Source organism: Jaculus jaculus, chromosome 7, assembly GCF_020740685.1.
Source record: "Jaculus jaculus isolate mJacJac1 chromosome 7, mJacJac1.mat.Y.cur, whole genome shotgun sequence".
Classification (NCBI taxonomy): Eukaryota; Metazoa; Chordata; class Mammalia; order Rodentia; family Dipodidae; genus Jaculus; species Jaculus jaculus.
Genome location: NC_059108.1, coordinates 124,167,772 through 124,188,181, shown reverse-complemented (window position 1 = coordinate 124,188,181; position 20,410 = coordinate 124,167,772).

The following is a 20,410-nucleotide window of genomic DNA, read 5'->3' as shown; positions in this document are numbered from 1 at the left end:
CCACCAGCTGGAGATGAAGCGCTCAAACGCGAGCCCATGGAGGACATTTTACACCACAGCAGAGACAGTCAACTTCCTGGCTAAATAGTAGCAGCAGGTTAACTCCTTAGCTTTGACCTACTTTTCTGGGAGGTCTTTGTGCCCTTTTCATAGCCTTTAGTAATGACTGGCTACCCACATGTCTATGGGAGCTTGAAGGGGAAAAGAAAGACTATATAAAATAATCAGAGTTGGGCTGGGGAGATGGTTCTGGAAAGTGTGTGCTGCACAAGCATGAGGACATGAGCTGGTGCCTCCATAACCCATGTAGGAGGCAGGTATGTTGGCATGCACTTTTAATCCTAGCTCTGGGGAAGCAGAGACAGGATCGGGCTGGAGAGATGGCTCAGCCATTAAGGTGCTTGCCTGCAAAGCCTAACAACTGGGGCTTGATTCCCCATTACCCATGTAGAGCCACAAAGTGGTACATGCATCTGGAGTTCATTTGCAGCAGCTGGAGGCCCTGATGTGCCCGTTCATTCATTTTCCTTCTGGCACAGGCTATCCCTCTCTCCCACTTCCTGCAAGATGTGGTGACATACATCTTTAGTCCCAGTCAGGAGGCTTAAAGTAGATCACTTTGAACTCTAGGCCAGCCTGGGGATACAAAATTAGTCCTGGGCTAGAGTGAGACCCTGCCTTGAAAAAAGTCAAGTAAAGTGAAGAGTGATTGAGGAAAGCATCTGCATCAACCTCCGACATCTGGCATGCCTCACACCCACCGAAAAGAAAAAGTAGTCTCATTTTTAAAACAAAATAGCTGCATTGTACTTCAAATCATCAAGTGTATGTACTTTTTTTTTTTTCATTTATTTTGGGGGAGAGAGAGGGGGAATGGGTGTACCAGGGCTTTCAGCTGCTGCCAATTAACTCCAGACAAGTGTGCCCTCTTGTGCACGTGTGCAACGTTGTGCACTTGTGTCACTGCATCTGGCTTCGTGGGACCTAGAGATTTGAACATGAGTTCTTGAGCTTCATAGGCAAATGCCTTAACCGCTAAGCCATCTCCCTAGCCCTACACTCCCTAATTCTGTAACCAGCACCTCTCTTCACATGTAAGATTGACAGTTGTGGGGAAGGCTAGTGGCTAACCTAATAATCCCCTCTCCTTAGCCTCACCTTCCATACATAGTATACAGAACCATATTCTGGAATTGATGCGCTTGGTTGGAACTCCATGGTCTTGTGCATATTTGGAAAGGGCTCTGCCACTGAGCCTCATCCCTAACCCTGCTTTATCTTTTAAAGAACAGTTATTAATGAAATGTCATTACTATCAAAGCATTGTTAAAATGAGGGTACCTGACAATTATGGCAGTGAAGTTCACTAGGAATCTGACTCATTTTAAAGTTAACATCTCAAAATTGATGCAAAAGTCAGATGGCCCTATGTTTCACTTGGTCCTGCTAATGATTTTACTTCTCAAACATGATCTTGGCTTCATTGAAAATATAATGGATCAAATCTGAGGGGAGCAGGATCCCTTCACTCTCAGGTGCAATGCAATTTCTGGAGTTGGGCTTCCAGAAGGAAACGCTCATGTCTAGTATGTCACAGAATACCCAAAGTAGCCTTGTAGCCTTGAGGTCTGTGATGGAACCTGATGGTTTAGCTCAGTTGTTACCGCTGCCCCGTGTCAGGCATTTGGAATTCTAATTGCTCAGCTTTGCGCCAACTGTAAGTAAAACCTCTTTGTGCTACTAAACCTGGGACCTAGCAGACAAATCACTAACTTTCTTATTCTCTAGTTCACTTTGTTTGATGTGGACCTGAGCATTTCTAAAATATTTCTTAACTTATTTATTTGAGAGAGAAAGAGGCGATAAAGAAAGAATGGGCATGCCAGGGCCTCTAGCCACTTCAAATGAACTTCAAACACATGCACCATCTTATGCATCTGGCTTATGTGGGTACTAGGGAATTGAACCTGGGTCCTTAGGCTTCATAGGCAAGTGCCTTAGCCACTAAGCCATCTCACCAGCCTTCTGGAATACTTCTTGATAATGGGTACCTCCAACCTTTGATGCCTGATCAGAAAGGCCTCCCACGAGTATAAAAGGAAGATTTCAACTATCTCATTTCATTACCAGTTCTCTAATGTGAACTATTTTCAATACCTCAACCCTTAACAGCCCCTAAATGCTCAAACAAATTGCATAGTCTAGTCCCAGTGTTTGGAGTAGGAACGGTGGCGAGCTATTTTACTTGTAGCAAGGGATTGGCAATCTGGAACTGTCTGAAAAACAGACTAGTCTGTGGGTTAGAAGAAGGCGGTGGGGCAGTTAATTTAAGTATTGTATCAACTTATGTCAAGGTGACCCTCGTTTGTCAGATGGTTTGTATTACTTGAAGGTTGGAATTAAAATTAGGGCCATTATGTGAATTGTCTAAGAAATATTACTGTATCTGCAGGGAGGCTTTTAGAAGGAGAAATGGTTATGTCCTAGCATAATTAGCACTTGGCATATTTTGCTGCTTAGGAAACACTTTCTCATCCTACTCATCCCTATAACACTTTAAGGTAGGAAATAATTATTTTCTGGGTGTTTAAATTTTTTTCAATTAAAAACTTTATTATTTAAGAAAGAAAGTATGGGCACACGAGGGCCTTGTGCCACTTCAAATGAACTCCAGGCATATGCACCACTGGCTTTACATGGGTACTTGGAATCGAACCCAGACCAATAGGCTTTCTAAGCAAATGTCTTTAACCACTGAGCCATCTAGCCTATGCTAGAGCAGGACCCTACCTAGAGAAACCAAAAAAGGGCTGGAGAGATGGCTTAGCAGTTAAGGCACTTGCTGGCAAAGCCAAATGACCCAGGGAATTCCCTTGTACCTACATAAAACTAGATGGTCAAGGTGGTGCATGCATCTTGAGTTCATTCTGGTGTGCCATTCTCTTTCTCTCAAATAAATAAAAATATTTTTGAATAAAAAGAACCCCAAAAAGAAAAGGAAGCCAGGATTAGATTGTGTAAGTGACACCCCCTCCCAACCTAGATTACATAGCAAAAGACAGATGGAAAGCACGGAATTTCAGAGATCATCAGGGACATGGAGGAGTGCTCAAAATGAAAGCTACATAAGGCACCTTTGATGCCTGTCAAAGGGGCCTTTTCAGACACAACCAACTTGGATTCACAAGACAACACAGTCACACTTGGCACCAGTTGCTCATAAGCATACATCTTGTCAACCCAGCAGCTGCAAGTGTTTCCCCTCCATGGGAGCCGTCCTTACCAGCACGCAGACACACAGCTCAGATGCGAGAGACAATATGTGGTTAGCACCCTAGCTGGGAAATCGCATGCACCAGTCATCTAAACCCCATAACCATAATGTCTAGGCCCCCAGAGCAAGAGACATGCCCCAGATACAAGAGTCGCCGAGCTACAAAAGAAACACAGAGCCGTCTTCCCACAAGATATCTGTGGTATCTTAGTCTAGGTATAACGTACCAATTAGGAGTTGTGTTTACCTGATAAACAAACAATCATGCCTACCTAGTACATTATATTCCATCAAGAATAGAGATGGTCAAATTTGTCCATACAACGAAGGATAGCTAGACGTTAGAAGCAGGAAAGTAGGACAGAAGTAATAAGAGTGCAGTACTGGAAGTGTTTGAAGACTAGAAAGGAAGCTTTCATGGTTGGGATGAAAAAACATGCGTAAGAGGAGTGGGATAAAGGCCAGGGAAAGTGCAGCTGCAGTGCCTTAAACATCAAATTGAGGCTTAGACTTAATGCCACAGACTGCGGGTAGCCTTAAAAGATTGTCCAGGCATAACCTGTCAAATCTTTGCATTAGGAGGATTAGACATGACTCTGTTGATTGGATTGGAAAGCAAGAGAACATAATATTCTAAAAGCCAAGTCAAGAGAGTTTATTATGCTGCCGGGCATGGAGGCACACGCCTTTAATCCCAGCACTTGGGAGGCAGAGGAAGAAGGATCACCATGAGTTCGTGGCCACCCTGAGACTACGTAGTGAGTTCTGTGTCATCCTGGGCTACAGCAAGACCTTACCTTGAAAAAAAGGGAGAGAGAGTTTATTATAAAGATAAGTTAAGGTGAGAAATTCCAAAAGGTTTTTTTTTTTAATTTGCATTTTAGGAGGTCTTTGGTCTTTTTTGGTTTTGTTTTGTTTTGTTTTTTTCAGGTAGGGTTTCACTCTAGTCCAAGCTGATCTAGAATTCACTATGTAGTCTCGGGGTAGCCTCAAACTAACAGCAAGCCTCCTACCTCTGCCTCCCAAGTGCTGGGATTAAAGGTATGCACCACCACGCCCAGCTCATGAATAGCAATTTTCATACAGGCACCTTTAACCTGAGCCACCTCTCCAACCCATGAGTCAGCAATTTTCTATAAAGGACCAAAAAGAAATTAATCTTTGTGGGTCATAAGTAGTCTCTGCCACACACACATTCTTTGTATTTTTTGGAAAATTCTTTTAAAATGCAAAATCCATTCTATTTTGCCAGCCACACAAAAAAATAAGCTGTAGTCTGGATTCAGCCTGTGGGCTATGTAGATTTCCAAGCCCAGAAAATCTAATTTAGTTGCTCTGGATTGGGAGCTTGGAAAACAAGAAATTTTTCTGTTTGTTTTTTGTTGTTCGAGGTAGGGTTTCACACTAGCCTAGGCTGACCTGGAATTCACTCTGTATTCTGAGGCTGGCCTCGAACTCACAGCGATCCTCTTACCTCTGCCTCCTGAGTGCTGGGATTAAAGGCGTGCACCACCACAACCATCTTGGAAAACAAGAAATTTTATTAAAAGATATTTTATTTATTTATTTGAGAGAGAGAAAGAGGCAAAGAGAGAGAAAGAGAAAATGGGCACACCAGGGCCTCCAGCCACTGCAAATGAACTCCAGATGCATGTGTCCCCTTTTGCATCTGGCTTACATGGGTCCTACAGAGTTGAACCAGGACCCTTTGGCTTTGCAGGCAAATGCCTTAACCTCAAAAATCTCTCCAGCTCTAAAAAACAAGAACTTTTAAAAAAATATCATTTATTTATTTATGAGCAGAGACAGATATTAGAGAGAGAAAGAATATGCCAGGGCTTCTAACCACTGCAAATGAACTCCAGACACATGCACCACCTTGTGCATCTGGCTTATGGGTATACTGGGGAATCAAACCTGGGTCCTTAGGCTTCACAGGCAAGTGCCTTAACCACTAAGCATTCTTTCCAGCCCCAAAATTGTCTTAAGCCAAAGCTATAGTATACCTCCCTAACAAGGCTTAAAAATGAGGCATGAGTCGGGTGTGGTGGCGCACGCCTTTAATCCCAGCACTCGGGAGGCAGAGGTAGGAGGATCACAGTGAGTTCGAGGCCACCCTGAGACTCCTTAGTGAATTCCAGGTCAGCCTGGGCTAGAGTGAGACCCTACCTCAAAATAAAACAACAACAACAACAAAATGAGGCATGAGCCAGGTGTAGTGGAGCACGCCTTTAATCTCACACGGAAGGCAGAGGTAGGAGGGTCACTGAGTTTGAGGCCACCCTGAGACTACATAGTGAATTCCAGGTCAGCCTGGGCTACAGAGAGACCCTATCTGGAAAAAAAGAAAGAAAAGGAAGGAAGGAAAGGAGAAAGAAACATAGGAGTGTGATGGCACACCTTTAATTTCTGCTCTAAGGAGGCCAAGGTAGAAGGATCACTGTGAGTTCAAGGCCACCCTGGGACTACATAATGAATTCCAGATCAGCCTAAGATAGAGCAGACTCTACCTTGAAAAACTTAAAAAAAAAAAAAAAAACCACGAATATATTAAGAAAAATAGAAGACACTTCTAAATTTAATATTTTTATTAAAACATGGAATTTCTAGCAATCAAAACCATTTCAATCAAAATTTCACTGGATGGACTAGTTAATAACAATGTATTCTTATAATTATGTTATTAAAAATAGCTGTTAAATAATATGTAATGCATGTTAATTAGCTTGATTTAGTTATGTTACAATGAATATTTTCTAAAATGTACATGATAAATATATATAAATTTTTTGCTTTTTTTTCTGAGGTAGGGTCTCATTCTAGCCCTAGGCTGACCTGGACTCACTTTATAGTCCCAGGTTGGCCTCACACTCACAGTGATCCTCTTCTCATGTGCTAGGTGTTAAAACCATATGAGAATGCAAAGTAGGGCTGGAGAGATAATGGCTTAGCAGTTAAGGCACATGCCTTTGAAACCTAAGGACCCAGGTTCAATTCTCCAGGTCCCACATGAGCCAAATGCACATGGTGGTGCATGCGTCTGGAGTACATTTGCAGTGGCTGGAGGCCTTGGTACATCCGTTCTGTCTATGTCTGTCTCTCAAATAACTAAACAATTTTTTAAAAAAAGAACATAAAGTCTGAAACACAGAAAGAAAATTGATAAAATAAAATAAAAGAAAGAACATCTTTAGTGACCCACAAGAGTACAGGAATAAGTGGTCTAGCATGTATGTATAATTGCAATTTCAAGAGGAAAAAAGATGGATGCAAAAAGAACAAAATATTTAAATTATGGGTGACATTTTTTAAATACTGATGAAACTAGTTTATACTCGCAAAACTAAATGAAGCCCAATTATGAAACTATGACAAAAAAAAAAAAAGAAAATTGTAACAAACAATATACACACATGCAAAAGGGCCTGAAATCTCAAAAAAGTACTGGCTGAGTGTATATAGTTCACACTAACACATGTCATAATTAAATGGGTAAATATTTGTGTTAAAGGGAAAATCTCAGCGGTCAGAGGAAACGTTCGTTAAGTAGAGAAACAACAGGAACGGCCGCTGACTTACCTGACGCTGTGCAAGCCAAGGGCAAGTGAATGGCGTCTTTGTCAGCGCTGAGAGCATCACTGCCAGCCGGAGCCATCTTCCACCGGGGGAGACCTGCCTCAAGCCAAGTGCAAAGAAGGACAAACACCCCGATGTTCCCGGACCTCCACACGAGCACTGTGGCATGTACATGTCTACACACAGACACTAAAAATAAAATGTTCAACAATTCTTCAGATAGACAAAATCTGAGATAACTGATGGCTAGCATGGTTTCGCTATAAAAAATATCAAAGGTAAGACCAATGAAAACAGGTTTGAAAACTTGTCTATATACAAAACATCAGAAAATGTGTAGGCCAGTGTGGGATCTTTTTCTCATTTTATTATTTTTATTTTTATTATTATTATTTTTTTTTTTGGTTTTTGAGGTAGGGTTTCATCTAGCCCAGGATGACCTGGAATTCACTTTGCAGTCTCAGGGTGGCCTTGAACTCACGGCGATCCCATCACCTCTGCCTCCCAAGTGCTGGGATTAGAGGTGCGAGCCTGGCCTTTTTCTCATCTTTAATTAACAATTCATTTGGGCCTGGGGTGGTGGTGCACACCTTTAGTCCCAGCACTCGGGAGGCAGAGGTAGGGGATTTCCATGAGTTTGAGGCCACCCTGAGATTACATGGTGACTTCCAGGTCACCCTGGACTAGAGCGAGACCTTACCTTGAAAAACCAAACAACAAAGTTCATTTGGAGGCTGGTGGCACATGCAATGGCTTGAGGTCCTGGTGTGCCCATTATCTCTATCTGCCTCTTTTTCGCCTTTCTTTTTCTCAGATAAATGAATACAATATTGTAAAAATTCATTTGGGCCTGGAGAGATGGCCCAGCAGTTAAAAGGGCTTGCATGTTCTGTGTTCAATTCCCCAGTACCCACGTAAAGCCAGATACACAAAGTGGCATATGTGTCTAGAGTTCCCATACCCTCTGTCTACTTCTTTCTGTTCCTTTATTTCTCAAATAAATAAAAATATTGGCTTTTTTTAAATTACTGCTTAAACCAGGCATGGTGGCACATGCCTTTAATCCCAGAACTCAGGAGGCAGAGGTAGGAGGATCACTGTGAGTCTGAGGCCACCCTGAGACTACATGGTGAATTCCAGGTCAGCCTGGGCTACAACAAGACCATAACTTGAAATCTCCCCCACCAAATAAAAGTACTGTGGGGTCTAAAATAAGCAACTAAAATATATGACAAGGCCAGGCATGGTGGTATACACCTTTAATCCCAGCACCTGGGAGGCAGACATAGGAGTATTGCTGTGGGTTTGAGGCTACCCTGAGACTACATAGTGAATTCCAGGTCAGCCTGAGCTAGAGTGAGACCCTACCTCAAAAAAAAAAAAAAAAAAGTAAGGGATGGCTTAGCAGTTAAGCACTTGCCTGTGAAGCCTAAGGACCCCAGTTCGAGGCCCAATTCCCCAGGACCCACGTAAGCCAGATATATAAGCTGGCGCATGCATCTGGAGTTTGTTTACAGTGACTGGAGGCCCTGGCGTGCCCATTCTCTCTCTCTCTCTCTGTCTCTCTCTCTCTGTGTCTTTCTGTTTGTCGCTCTCAAATAAATAAAAGTAAACAAAAAGAATTTTTTTAAGATGCAGTTCTTTAAAAAAATAAAAGAATGAGGAAATATGCCTTCAAATGCTGGCATTAAAAATGGTAGTGACTACACTTAGCATCAGGCAAGCTGACTTTATAACAAGGAATATTACTAAGGATAAAGGAGCATTTTGTAATGATAAAAGAATAAATTCACCAAGAGACAAAACAAGTCTAAATTTATATGCACCCAATAATGGAACTTCAAACTGCCTGAAATAAATTGCAGCTGAAATAAGTACTAAGTAGCATTTTGTTAGTATTCATTCCCAATGCTGCTCATCTGGATATCTTATTTATTCCAGTGTCCCGAGGTAAGTTCAGACATTCTATATTTCGAGCAAACTTCCAGGCAATAATCCAACACTCCCAAGTAGCAAACTACTGTCCCCCCACATGCTTTTCTGAGAGATTGCTTTTCCATGAGGAAGGTGCCTGTTACGTTTAGGTGCATAGTAATTAGCGATCATAGCTCACAAAATATTGCAAGTCATGTAACAAGCTACAAAAAAACAAAGATAAAAAGAAAATAAAAGACTGGTCCTAGTGTGGATAGAGAAGAGCATAAACTAGTACTAGGAGCCATGATACAGGGCCAATGCTGAGATGAGAGACGAGACATGGAACTAGGCAACAATCATGATAAGGAAGGGTTAGGTGCTAAGGCAAGTGAGGGCGGGGATAGAGGAACCGATAGTTAGAGACCATCAGGATATTTGAGAGACAAAGTGGCAAAGCTGGAAGAAGCTAGCCAATCTGAGGGGGAATTTCAGTGATGGAAACCTTAGCGGGGGATAATTTCCTAGTGATTTACTTTCCTGTCTACTCCAATCCACAGCCTGAGTGGTAAGCCTGCTCTAAGAAAGATGTTTTGCCTTTGAAGACAATAGCAGCCTTTCTGCTTCATTTAGAGAGCCTGTGCCAACTCATCTAACACACACCTTTCTCCCGTAATTATATGCTTCCTCTGGATGCCAAATTTGAGACAGATTGTGAAAGGGCTGGTCTAAAAGCCTCTTTGGTGCCAAAGGTAATTTGCTTTATGCTTTTCAAGAGAGTGGGGAGAAGCTAACAAGAACTGATTACATCATTTAGCTGAGACGGGCCCTGGGTCCTTGTCAACAGCTGTTTGAATTTAAGGTCTCTGGACTGTAATTTAAGAGAAATGGGATAGATCATGGTTTCCTCCTTGGATGCCTGGAGCCTGGGAGGTTGTCATGGTAATGCTAACTTCCACCTCCACCTACCTATGGGCTTTGGTTGAGGAGTACCACCTCTGCTGCTACAGGACCTTCAGCTTAGCCGGCTAACAGAGAAAAAAAAAAAAAAAAAAATATATATATATATATATATATATATATACACATATACATATACATATACATATACATATACATATACATATACATATACATATACATATATATATATATATATATATATATATATATATATATATATATACACACACACATACATACATACATATGGCCTAGTCTTCCAGGGTCTGCTCCCGGCTGAATAGGTGGAAGACCTCCAATGGCTATGGTTTTCTTCCTATTCATGGCCCCAGCCATTCCAGGAACCACTTTGCCCTTGGCCCTCAGTGAGCCCAGATATCTGGCAGAGGTGTGGCAGTCGCTTACACCTATGACACAGTTCTGGGAAGGGTCACCATAGTGCTCACCCTGGTCACTACACCATGTCCAGTGGGTGGTGGTGACAGTGGCAATGACAGAGGAGAGTGAGGGAAGGACCGGAAGGTGCTGGTGCGGAAGGGCTGCTGAGGACAAATGCTAGTGACCGTGAAGTTCTGCTGCGACCCTCACGTAGCAAAAGGTCGAGAACCTTGATGCCCCAGTCAGCGGTGGCTTCCCTGAGCCAGGCCTTCTGGGACTTTTCAAGGACGTGAAGAGAAATGACCTTTGGGGCTGGAGAAATGGCTTAGCAGTTAAGGCGCTTGCCTGCGAAGCCTAAGGACCCAGGTTCAATTTCCCAGTCCCCAGTAGCCACGTAAGCCAGAAGCACAAGGTGGCACATGCATCTGGAATTTGTTTGCAGTGGCTAGAGTCCCTGGCGTGCCCACTCTCTCTCTCGCTTTCCCCAACAAATAAATAAATAAAAATATTTTTAAAAAGAGAAATGAAGCTGGGCATGGTGGCGCACGCCTTTAACGCCAGCACTTCAGAGGCAGAGGCAGGTGGATCGCTGTGAGTTCGAGGCCACCCTGAGACTACATAGTGAATTCCAGGTCAGCCTGGGCTAGAGTGAAACCGTATCTCAAAAAACTTAAAAAAAAAAAAAAAAAAAAAAAAAAAAAGAGAGAGAGAGAAAGAGAAATGAAAGCTAGACATGGTGGCACACACCTTTAATCCCAGTACTCAAGAGGAAGAGGTAGGAGGATTGCTGTAAGTTCAAAGCCACCCTGAGACTACATGGTGAATTCCAGGTCAGTCTGGGCCAGAGTAAGACCCCACCTCGAAAAAAAAATAAAAGAAGAAGAAGAAATGACCTTTCTTTCATGTGAGGCTGTGATCACTACGAATTACAACCAAGCAAGAGGCCTGTGTGGCCTGTGTGTGAACGGCATCTCTGAAATACCACCTCATTATTCCTGCAGCTGTCTGCTGCAGACATGGGGTTGTATATTTGGTATAAAAGATTCAGGGTCAGCCTTCAATAGCGGGCAGTGTTGGTGTCCCCCATGGTGCTCTAGAACCCTGTCCTGGAGCCCACAGGTAGGCAGGTCACTTGTGCTTGTCCACACAGAGCACTTCCTCTCCTCCAGGGCGGGGTTCTATAGGGAACTGCCCTTGTAGCTCTGGTGCCGAAAGGGTCTGACTCCACTACCCCGTGTACTGGCATTTCTCTGCTAGGACTCTGACTCCACGTAATTACACATTTGCCTACGACGCTCATCCTAATGGTGCCGTTTCCCCTTCACACTCACCATGGTAAAAACCTTCAGGGTAAACGCAGAGTTCGGTGAGTGATAATGTGGTAGTTTTGTTTTTGTTTTTGGAAGTAGGGTTTCACTCTAGTCCAGGCTGGCCTGGAATTCACTTTGGAGTCTTAGGGTGGCCTCGAACTCACAGCAATCCTCATACCTCTGCCTCCCGAGTGCTGGGATTAAAGGCGTGCACCACCACACCCGGCAATGTGGTGGTCTGAATGTGATAGTCTGAATGTTTGACACCCTAGACTCAGTCATTTTTATTTATTTTTATTTTTTATTTATTAATTTGTGAGTGACAGACACAGAGAGAAAGACAGATAGAGAGAGAGAATGGGCACACCAGGGCCTCCAGCCACTGCAAACGAGCTCCAGATGCATGTGCCCCCTTGTGCATCTGGCTAACGTGGGTCCTGGGGAATCAAGCCTTAAATGGGGGTCCTTAGGCTTCACAGGCAAGCGCTTAAATGCTAAGCCATGTCTCCAGCCCGTCATTTTTATTTTTTATCTATTTGTGAGAGACATCAGGAATGGGCAAGCCAGGGCCTCTTGCCATGTTCATGTGTGTGTGTGTCACATGTGTGTAGGGTGTGTGTGGAGGACATACATCAACATCAGTGTCTTTCTCAAGTGCTATCCACCTGGAGCTGGTGCAATTTGGATATCCAGCCCTGAGGTCCTCCTGTCTCTGTTTCTGCCTCCTCGGCGCTAGGATTACAGACACACTGCACCATGCCTGGCTTTCACGTGGGTGCAGGGGATCCAAACTCGGGTCCTCATGCTTGCACAGCGAGCCCTTTACTGACCAAGCCTCCTCCCCAGCCCTCGGACACTTTTGTTGCTGCTGTTGTGTTGAGGCAGGGTCTCACTCGAGCCCAGGTTGACTTGAAACTCACTCTGTGACCCAGGCTGACCTCAAATTCATGATGATCCTCTTACCTGGGCCTCCTGAGTGCTGGGATGAAATGTGTGAGCCACCATGTCTACCTTCAGGTTATTATTATTATTTTTGGGGGGGGGATTGAGGTGGGGTCTCACTCTAGCCCAAGCTGACCTGGAATTCACTATGTACTCTCAGGGTGGCCTTGAACTCATGGAAATTCTCCCACCTCTTCCTCTTGAGTGTTGGGATTAAAGGCATGTGCCACCATGCCCAGCTTTTTGTTTGTTTGTTTGTTTTGTTTTTGTTTTTGTTTTTTTTTTGTTTTGTTTTTGAGGTAGGGTCTCACTCTAACCCAGGCTGACCTGGAATTCACTATGGAGTTTCAGGGTGGCCTCGAACTCACGGCAATCCTCCTACCTCTGCCTCCCGAGTGCTGGGATTAAAGACTTTTTTTTTTTTTTTTGAGGTAGGGTCTCACTCTAGTTCAAGCTGACCTAGACCTCTCTCTCTCTTTCAAATAAATTAATAAAAATAAAATATAAATATGATAATGATGAAAAGGAAACTTAGCTTCCACCAGTTCCCATCCTTGCAGCTGACCTCACCACATCCCTTACACCCTCCCTCCCTTTCCCACATTCTTCCTACAGTAGGCACGGCTAGTTCCTGCAGGTCCACGCACTCTAAGCCTCTTTATAGATGAAGACTAAGCATCCCTAGGACGTCTTCTCCGATCCCCTCTGTGAGCTCCAGGTGGCCTCATGGCTCTCTCACACTGTGTGGCTTTGTGGTGTGTTTACCCACCTCTCCTTCATGTTGGAATCCCAAGGGCCTTCCAAATAATAGGTTCTCAATATGTACTCATGATTTATTAATCATTTAGCTAATTAACTGATCATGACTTCAAGGAACCACTCTCACCTCTGCCTGCCTGTTTACTACTGTTTCTATTATAAAATATGGGAGCTGGGCGTGGTGGCGCACGCCTTTAATCCCAGCACTCAGGAGGCAGAAGTAGGAGGATTGCAGTGAGTTCGAGGCCACCCTAAGACTACACAGTGAACCCTACCTCAAAAAGAAAAAAAATAAAAACACCACAGCAAAACAAAACAAAAAATAATCAGAGCAAGTGGGCAGAGTATAACATATGGAGTTAGGAAGGAAGGCAAGAGGCCCTCAAGATACGAGTACGGCTTGAAGTATTTAACACTTTTAAAATTTTATTTTAATTTTTTTGTTTATTTTTATTTATTTATTTGACAGCAACAGACAGAGAGAGGAAGAGGCAGAGAGAGAGAATGGGCCCGCCAGGGCTTCCAGCCACTGCAAACGAACTCCAGACGCGTGCGCCCCCTTGTGCATCTGGCTAACGTGGGTCCTGGAGAATTGAGCCTCAAACCAGGGTCCTTAGGCTTCGCAGGCAAATGCTTAACCGCATTTATATATATATATATGTATATATATATATACACACACACATATATATATATACACACATATATATATATAAAATAAACAAATAAAAATAAAATATTAAAAAATAATGTATGCTTGCAGAGATGGTGTAGTTTAAGAATAAAGTTTGGAAACACACACAAAGGTTTTAAATACTCAAGTAACATCTCTGAACCTGTATTTCCTCAACATAAATGGAGATGATCATTGGCTCCAGCCTCCTGAATTGAATCAGCTATAACCCTGTGTATGCACTCAGGGCAGATCCTGGGAGTCCTAAAAGGCAGGTTCCATCATCTCACCACCCATACCCCTTTCCTCTGCCTCTTCATCTCCTGTGTACCCCTGGGATGGAAAATCTGGGTCAGTGTAAGTAGCTGCAAAGTGAGAGGAATATTGAGGAGCAAAACTCAGGAATTATAGCCTTCAGGGAAGCAATAGCATTTCACCTAAAAATTGCTTAGCAATTTGTATGCAAATAAATGAGACTCCTCAGTCCTGAGCTGAGACATGGCCCTAGGCAAAAGCTTGAAGAAGACTCCCGGGTGGACACAGAAAACCTCTGTCAGCTTCCCTTCGCTGCCAGTTTAAAGGAAACCCTTACGTAATTCCCAAGCTGCGGCCTCCGCTGCCTTTGCCCTGTAAGGACGTCATTAGAATGTCAGCCCGTTGTCTAACAGGGGAGGTGGAGGGCATCTCGGCTGGCTGCATCTTCTCTGCTGTGCCATCCCCCTGCGCACGCTCGTTGTCTGTTTAATCAGGCGCGGGCTTGGCCTTGACTTGCAAGTGTTGAGTTTCCAGCTCCTGATGAAAAAGGATGTATGCCGCGTCAGACCTCACCTGATTTTGTGGGAACCCTAGTCACCAGATAGATCGGAGCGGGACGCTGATGATAAAACTGATCCGCATCTCAAACCCAGACTCTTCAAACCAAGGGTTTGAAACCAGTGGTTTCGTTGCATGGGTGTCCCTGCGTTCACGGTACGCATGTCCATGGCCAGTATGCGGGGCACTGTCCTAAGTGCGAGCATAAATCTTTGTCTTCAGGGAGTTGCAATCCAATGGGAATATACGATGCAGGCAATTGCGATAGAACCCTGACTCAAGGCGGAAGTGCGGGCTCTTGACCACGTGACTAGGAGTAAAAGAGGAGAACCTCTGGCAACACTTTTATTTATTTTTTTCTCTTTCTCTCTCCCTTTCTCTCCCCTTCCTTCCCCTCTCCCTCCATCTTCTTTTTCTTTCTTTCCTTCCTTCTCTCTCTCTCTTTCTCTTTCCTTCCTTCTTTCTTTCTTTCTTCCTTTCACATGGCCTTACTGTGTAACCCTGGCTGACTTGAAACTCACTATATAGACCTGGATGCCCTTAAATTGGTGGATAATCCTCCTACCACAGCCTCCTGAGTGCCAGGGTTATAGGTATGCCTCACTATGCCTGGCAGCACTTGAAACTCTTGCCCATCTCTTTTGCCTCTTCCTGTCAGACTTTCTCTCTCTACAAAGTTAACTCGCTCACTCTGTGCCTGGCTTTGCGGGAGCAGGCAGGGCGGTGAGACAAGGTCTTACCATGTAGCCCAGGCGGGGTTATGGGCGCGCATCACCACACCGGCTTCAGTTCGCACCTGTTACGATGTGTGAACCCCTTTCCAGCTCTGCAGACCCTGAGCTGAGGCTGGAGTTAGAGTTAAGCAATGTCTTCCCAAAGATCATTTACACCTGATCTCATATCTCTAAAACATAAGTATTACTGTCTCTCTTTTACCAGTAGGAGGACCGAGTTTCACAAAGCCAAGGTAACTTGCGCAGGTCGCCTCTTCTGTCTATGCAGTCAAGCAGAGCAAATCTTGGCCTGGGAAGGAACCTCCTGACAGCATCTTGTCTTGGTTATTGACACATATTGGTGGGTCCTTGTCCCTGGTGTGGCTTTGCTCTTTTCCTGCAGGCCTTTCAAGAGTGGCCAGTCCATATTTTTTTTTTTTTATGGTCTCCACACACAGACACCAATGGGGAACACAGCCCCTTCTCCTCCTCCCCAGGGCACAGACTCAGAAGGCCCCAAGCACATCAGGCAGGCAGGGGGTACAGGCAAGAGACAGAAGCCCGCTCTGTTCTGAAGACTCTCTGAAGCAATTCTCCCTGCCTCTTAGACCACCCTCCTAGCCCCAGCATTCTTTGGATTTTTCAAGGCTGTTGGAACTGGAAGTCCCCTGCTCAATTTATTTCTACTGTTTCACAAAGACAAAAACCTCTTTGCCATATCAGCAGTCCTCATCTGGATCAGAACAAAACTGGATGTCCAGACTCCCTATAGCTTCCTTTCCTGGTCAGCTTCCACCCTCTCGGGCCAGCCACTGTGTCTGAGCTCCAAGCTTGGCCCTTGTGGTGGCTTGATTCAGGTGTCCCCCATAAACTCAGGTGTTCTGAATGCTAGGTTCCCAGCTGGTAGAGATTTGGGAATTAATGCCTCCTGGAGGCAGTGTATTGTTGGGGGCAGGCTTATGGGTATTATAGCCAGTTTCCCCTTGCCAGTGTTTGGCACACTCTCCTGTTGCTATTGTCTACCTGATGTTAGCCAGGAAGTGATGTCCACCCTCTGCTCATGCCATCATTTCCCCTGCCATCATGGAGCTTCCCCCTTGAGTCTGTAAGCCAAAATAAACCTTTTTCTGTTCGCCACAAGCTGCTCTTGGTTGGGGTGATTTCTACCAGCAATGTGAACCTAAATGCAACATCCCTGTTGTCTGGAAAGGTCCCTACCTGCTGGCAAGTCCATATTTTGGAGCAAGGTACCTTCCCTGGGGTAGGGGCAACACACACCAGGCTGCTGCCCTCGCTTTCTTGGGTTCCAGACGTGGCCGTAGGCATTGCCTCACTTCATCCCCTCATGTCATGCCTATTCGTTAAAGATTTTTTGGTTCATTTTTACTTATTTATTTGAGAGCTACAGAGAGAGAAAGTGGCAGATAGAGAGAGGATGAGTGCACCAGGGCCTCCAGCCACTGCAAACAAACTCCAGACGTGTGTGCCCCCTTGTGCACATGCTTACATGGGTCTTAGGGAATCAAGCCTCGAACCGGGGTCCTTAGGCTTCACAGGCAAGCACTTAACCGCTAAGCCATCTCTCCAGCCCTCATGCCTATTCTTTTAGTTGAGAACTCTGAGGTTCAGAAACTCCTAAACGGCTGAGTCAGAGCTGGAGGAGGGATAGCTCTGGTTCTACAAGGCAGGAACTCTCTCCTGCTCACCCTGGCTGTCGATCACTAAAGTAGTCAGGAAAGAATTAAGATGGACACATTTGTTTCTAATCAGTTCAAAGTAAGTCTATTTGCTTGATGAACATTCAAGTACCGGGTGAAAATTGTGGATGAACCTGCTGGGGCTCCATGAAACACCCCCCAAGTCCTGACCCTGGGCGGACAGAGCTCCATACAGGGCAGAGCACACACAGGACTGAACAAACAAAATTAACAGCTAAGGACAAAAAGCCTTAAAGATAGGAGCACAGCTGGAGGAAAGGTGGCTTGGCCAGCAGGCAGGAGGAAGCTGACCACTAAGCAGTCCTTCCCCTTCTGAACTCCAGAAGGTATAGGTATCAGACAGACTATGGGCATCTGCCTTTGTCCCTGTTGCAGCATGGGACACCATAGTCTGGGGTCTTCCTTGCACTCCTCTGTGTCTTCAGGTGTTTAATTCGGCCTCTGTGCCCACTTCTATCAAGAAAGGATGATAGAAGAAGCAAGCCTGGCTCACCCTCCCTCTTGGGCTTTTCAGAATCAGCCAGGCAAGGAAGTGGGGTGTGGGGACGTACGGTTGCATGCAGAGTGCCACTGAGTGAGCTTCGCATAGGTCTCAGTGGCCTCAGTATGGGGACAGCAACACAGATTTGGGTGGTGTGAGCTCAGAACTAAGACATGAGAGGCAATTAGGCCACAAAAAGTGTGGGTCCCAGGTGGGGCTTCATGACTTATTTGTTTTGTGTTTCTTTTTAAAATAGTTTTTATTATTTATTTGCAAGGAGAGAGTGAGAGAATGTGCACCAGGACCTCCTGCCACTGCAAACAATCTCCAGACACATGTGCCACGTTGTGCATTTGGCCTTATGTGGGTACTGGGGAATCAAACCCAGGCTGTCAGGTTTTGTAAGCAAGTGCCTTAACCAATAGGAAATCTTTCCAGCCTCACCTTTGTTTGTTGTTGTTGTTTGGCTTTTCAAGGTAGGGTCTCACTCTAGCCCAGGCTGTCCTGGGATTCACTATGCACTCACAGGGTGGCCTCGAACTTATGACGATCCTCCTACCTCTGCCTCCCAAATACTGGGATTAAAGGCGTGCACCACCACACCTGGCTTCACTTTTTTTTTTTTTTAATGTTTTGTGTTTTTGAGACAGGGTCTTACTCTGTTGTCCAGGCGAGACTGGAACTCACTACTTAGATAGGCCGGCCTTGAACTTATGCCAACCCTCTTGCCTCAGCCTCCTGAGATTATTTTATTTTATTTTATTATTTTGTTTTTGTTTTTTCGAGGTAGGGTCTCACTCTAGCTCAGGCTGACCTGGAATTCACTATGTAGTCTCAGGGTGGCCTCAAACTCATGGCATCGTCCTACCTCTGCCTCCCGAGTGCTGGGATTAAAGGCGTGCACCACCATATCCAGCTAGATTTTATTATTTTAAATCCTGGCTCTACCTTCTGCTAGCTGAATCATCCTGAAGAAATGTTAACTTTTCTGTGAGTCAATATCCTACTTTGACAATGAAGTGATATTGAAAACACCCTCCTGAAAGAGTGGAAGTGATATAAGAAGATTAAAGAATTTAAAATGTGGGCTGGAGAGATGGCTTGGCAGTTAAGGCACTTGCCTGTGAAGCCTAAGGAAGGTGGCACATGCGTCTGGAACTCGTTTGCAGTGGCTAGAAGCCCTGGCATGCCCATTCTCTCTATATATCTGCGTCTCTGTCTCAAATAAATAACAATTAAAAAAAATACAGAGCCAGGCATGGTGACACACACCTTTAATCCTAGCACTCAGGAGGCAGAGGTAGGAAGATTGCCATGAGTTCGAAGCCACCCTGAGACTACATAGTGAATTCCGGGTCACCCTGGACTAGAGCAAGACCCTGCCTCAAATAAACAAAATAATAATCATCATCACAGTTTTCAAAATTTAAATGAGTGACTCTCCTTGGCTGGCCAGTCAGTGGCAGGACTGAGGGTGACCAGATGAAGAGTCCACAGATAGAACCCTGTCCTGTAACTTACAGTAATGTGCTCGCGCTTCCTGGAAGCCAGGCTGTGTGGCGCTGTGTGCTTGATGAATGGCTCTTCTGGGGTAAAAGGTCTCCTAGAGTGAAGTCAACCGTATGTGGCTGCTGTTGGGAAGAGACTCATAAATCACACAAGGCAAGGCTGGCATGTGGCAGCTGGCTTCAGTGACCCGGCCTCACGCTCAGCCCTGCTCCAGAGGGATCCATCACTGATGAACTCTGAGGCAGGTCTCCTGCTTATCAGAAGTAAGAGCACACCATGCCATTTCCTGAACTTTCTGCACCAAGCAGTGACCTCGTAGCTCCCTGTCAGAGGACTCAGAACCCATCTCAACCCCCAAGCCATCATTTTTATCAAAAATGAGCATGCAAGCTGCATTTTGAAAATTTCTTTATTTATTGATGTTTTTCAAAATATATTTTGAGCCGGGCGTGGTGGCGCACGCCTCTAATCCCAGCACTTGGGAGGCAGAGGTAGGAGGATCACTGTGAGTTTGAGGCCACCCTGAGACTCCATAGTGAATTTCAGGTCAGCCTGGGGTAGAGTGAGACCCTACCTCGAAAAGAAAAAAATATATAATTTATTTATTTATTTGAGAGAGAGAAAGAGGGAGAGAGAGACCGAGACAATGAGAGGGAGAGAGAATGGGTGCGCCAGGGCCTCCATCCAGTGCAAATGAACTCCAGATGCATGTGCTCCCTTGTGCATCTGGCTAACGTGAGTCCTGGAGAATTGAACCGGGATCCTTTGGCTTTCCAGGCAAACACCTCAACTGCTAAGCCATCTCTCCAGCCCTATTTATTTATTTATTTATTTATCTATTTATCTTTTTGAGGATTTGGCCTTAAGCAGCACAAGCATACAACAGAATATTATCGGGCAGACCTAAAGAACCACAGGCTTCTTACTCCTTCAAAGAGGGGCAACAGCTATGACTCCATGCTAAGCACAGAGAACCACCAAGGTGTGTGCTTCAAAACAGAAAATGTTCTCGATTGTTGAGGCAATAAGTCTTCACATTGTTTTCTTTCAAGAATGTTTGGTATCACAACAGAATGCAGAATACCATATTTTAGCTGTATCCATTCTACAATTGCTAGCCTTGAAGCACAGATAATATCCTTACTAGATCAAGTATTTCCTTATCCAAGGAAGCTGTCCGATGAGTTGAAGGAAGAGTCACTTTAATTGTAAATCATGCACTTAGAAGTACAAAATGTTGAAAATAGGAATTAAGCAGGAATATCCTTTCCTCTTCCCACCCTTTCTTTCTGTTCCCTTTTTATTTCTTCCCCCTTCTCTCTTTCTTTCTTTCTTCTTTCCTCCATCCTTCCTTTTTTTTCTCTTTTCTTTTTCTTGTCCTTTTTTT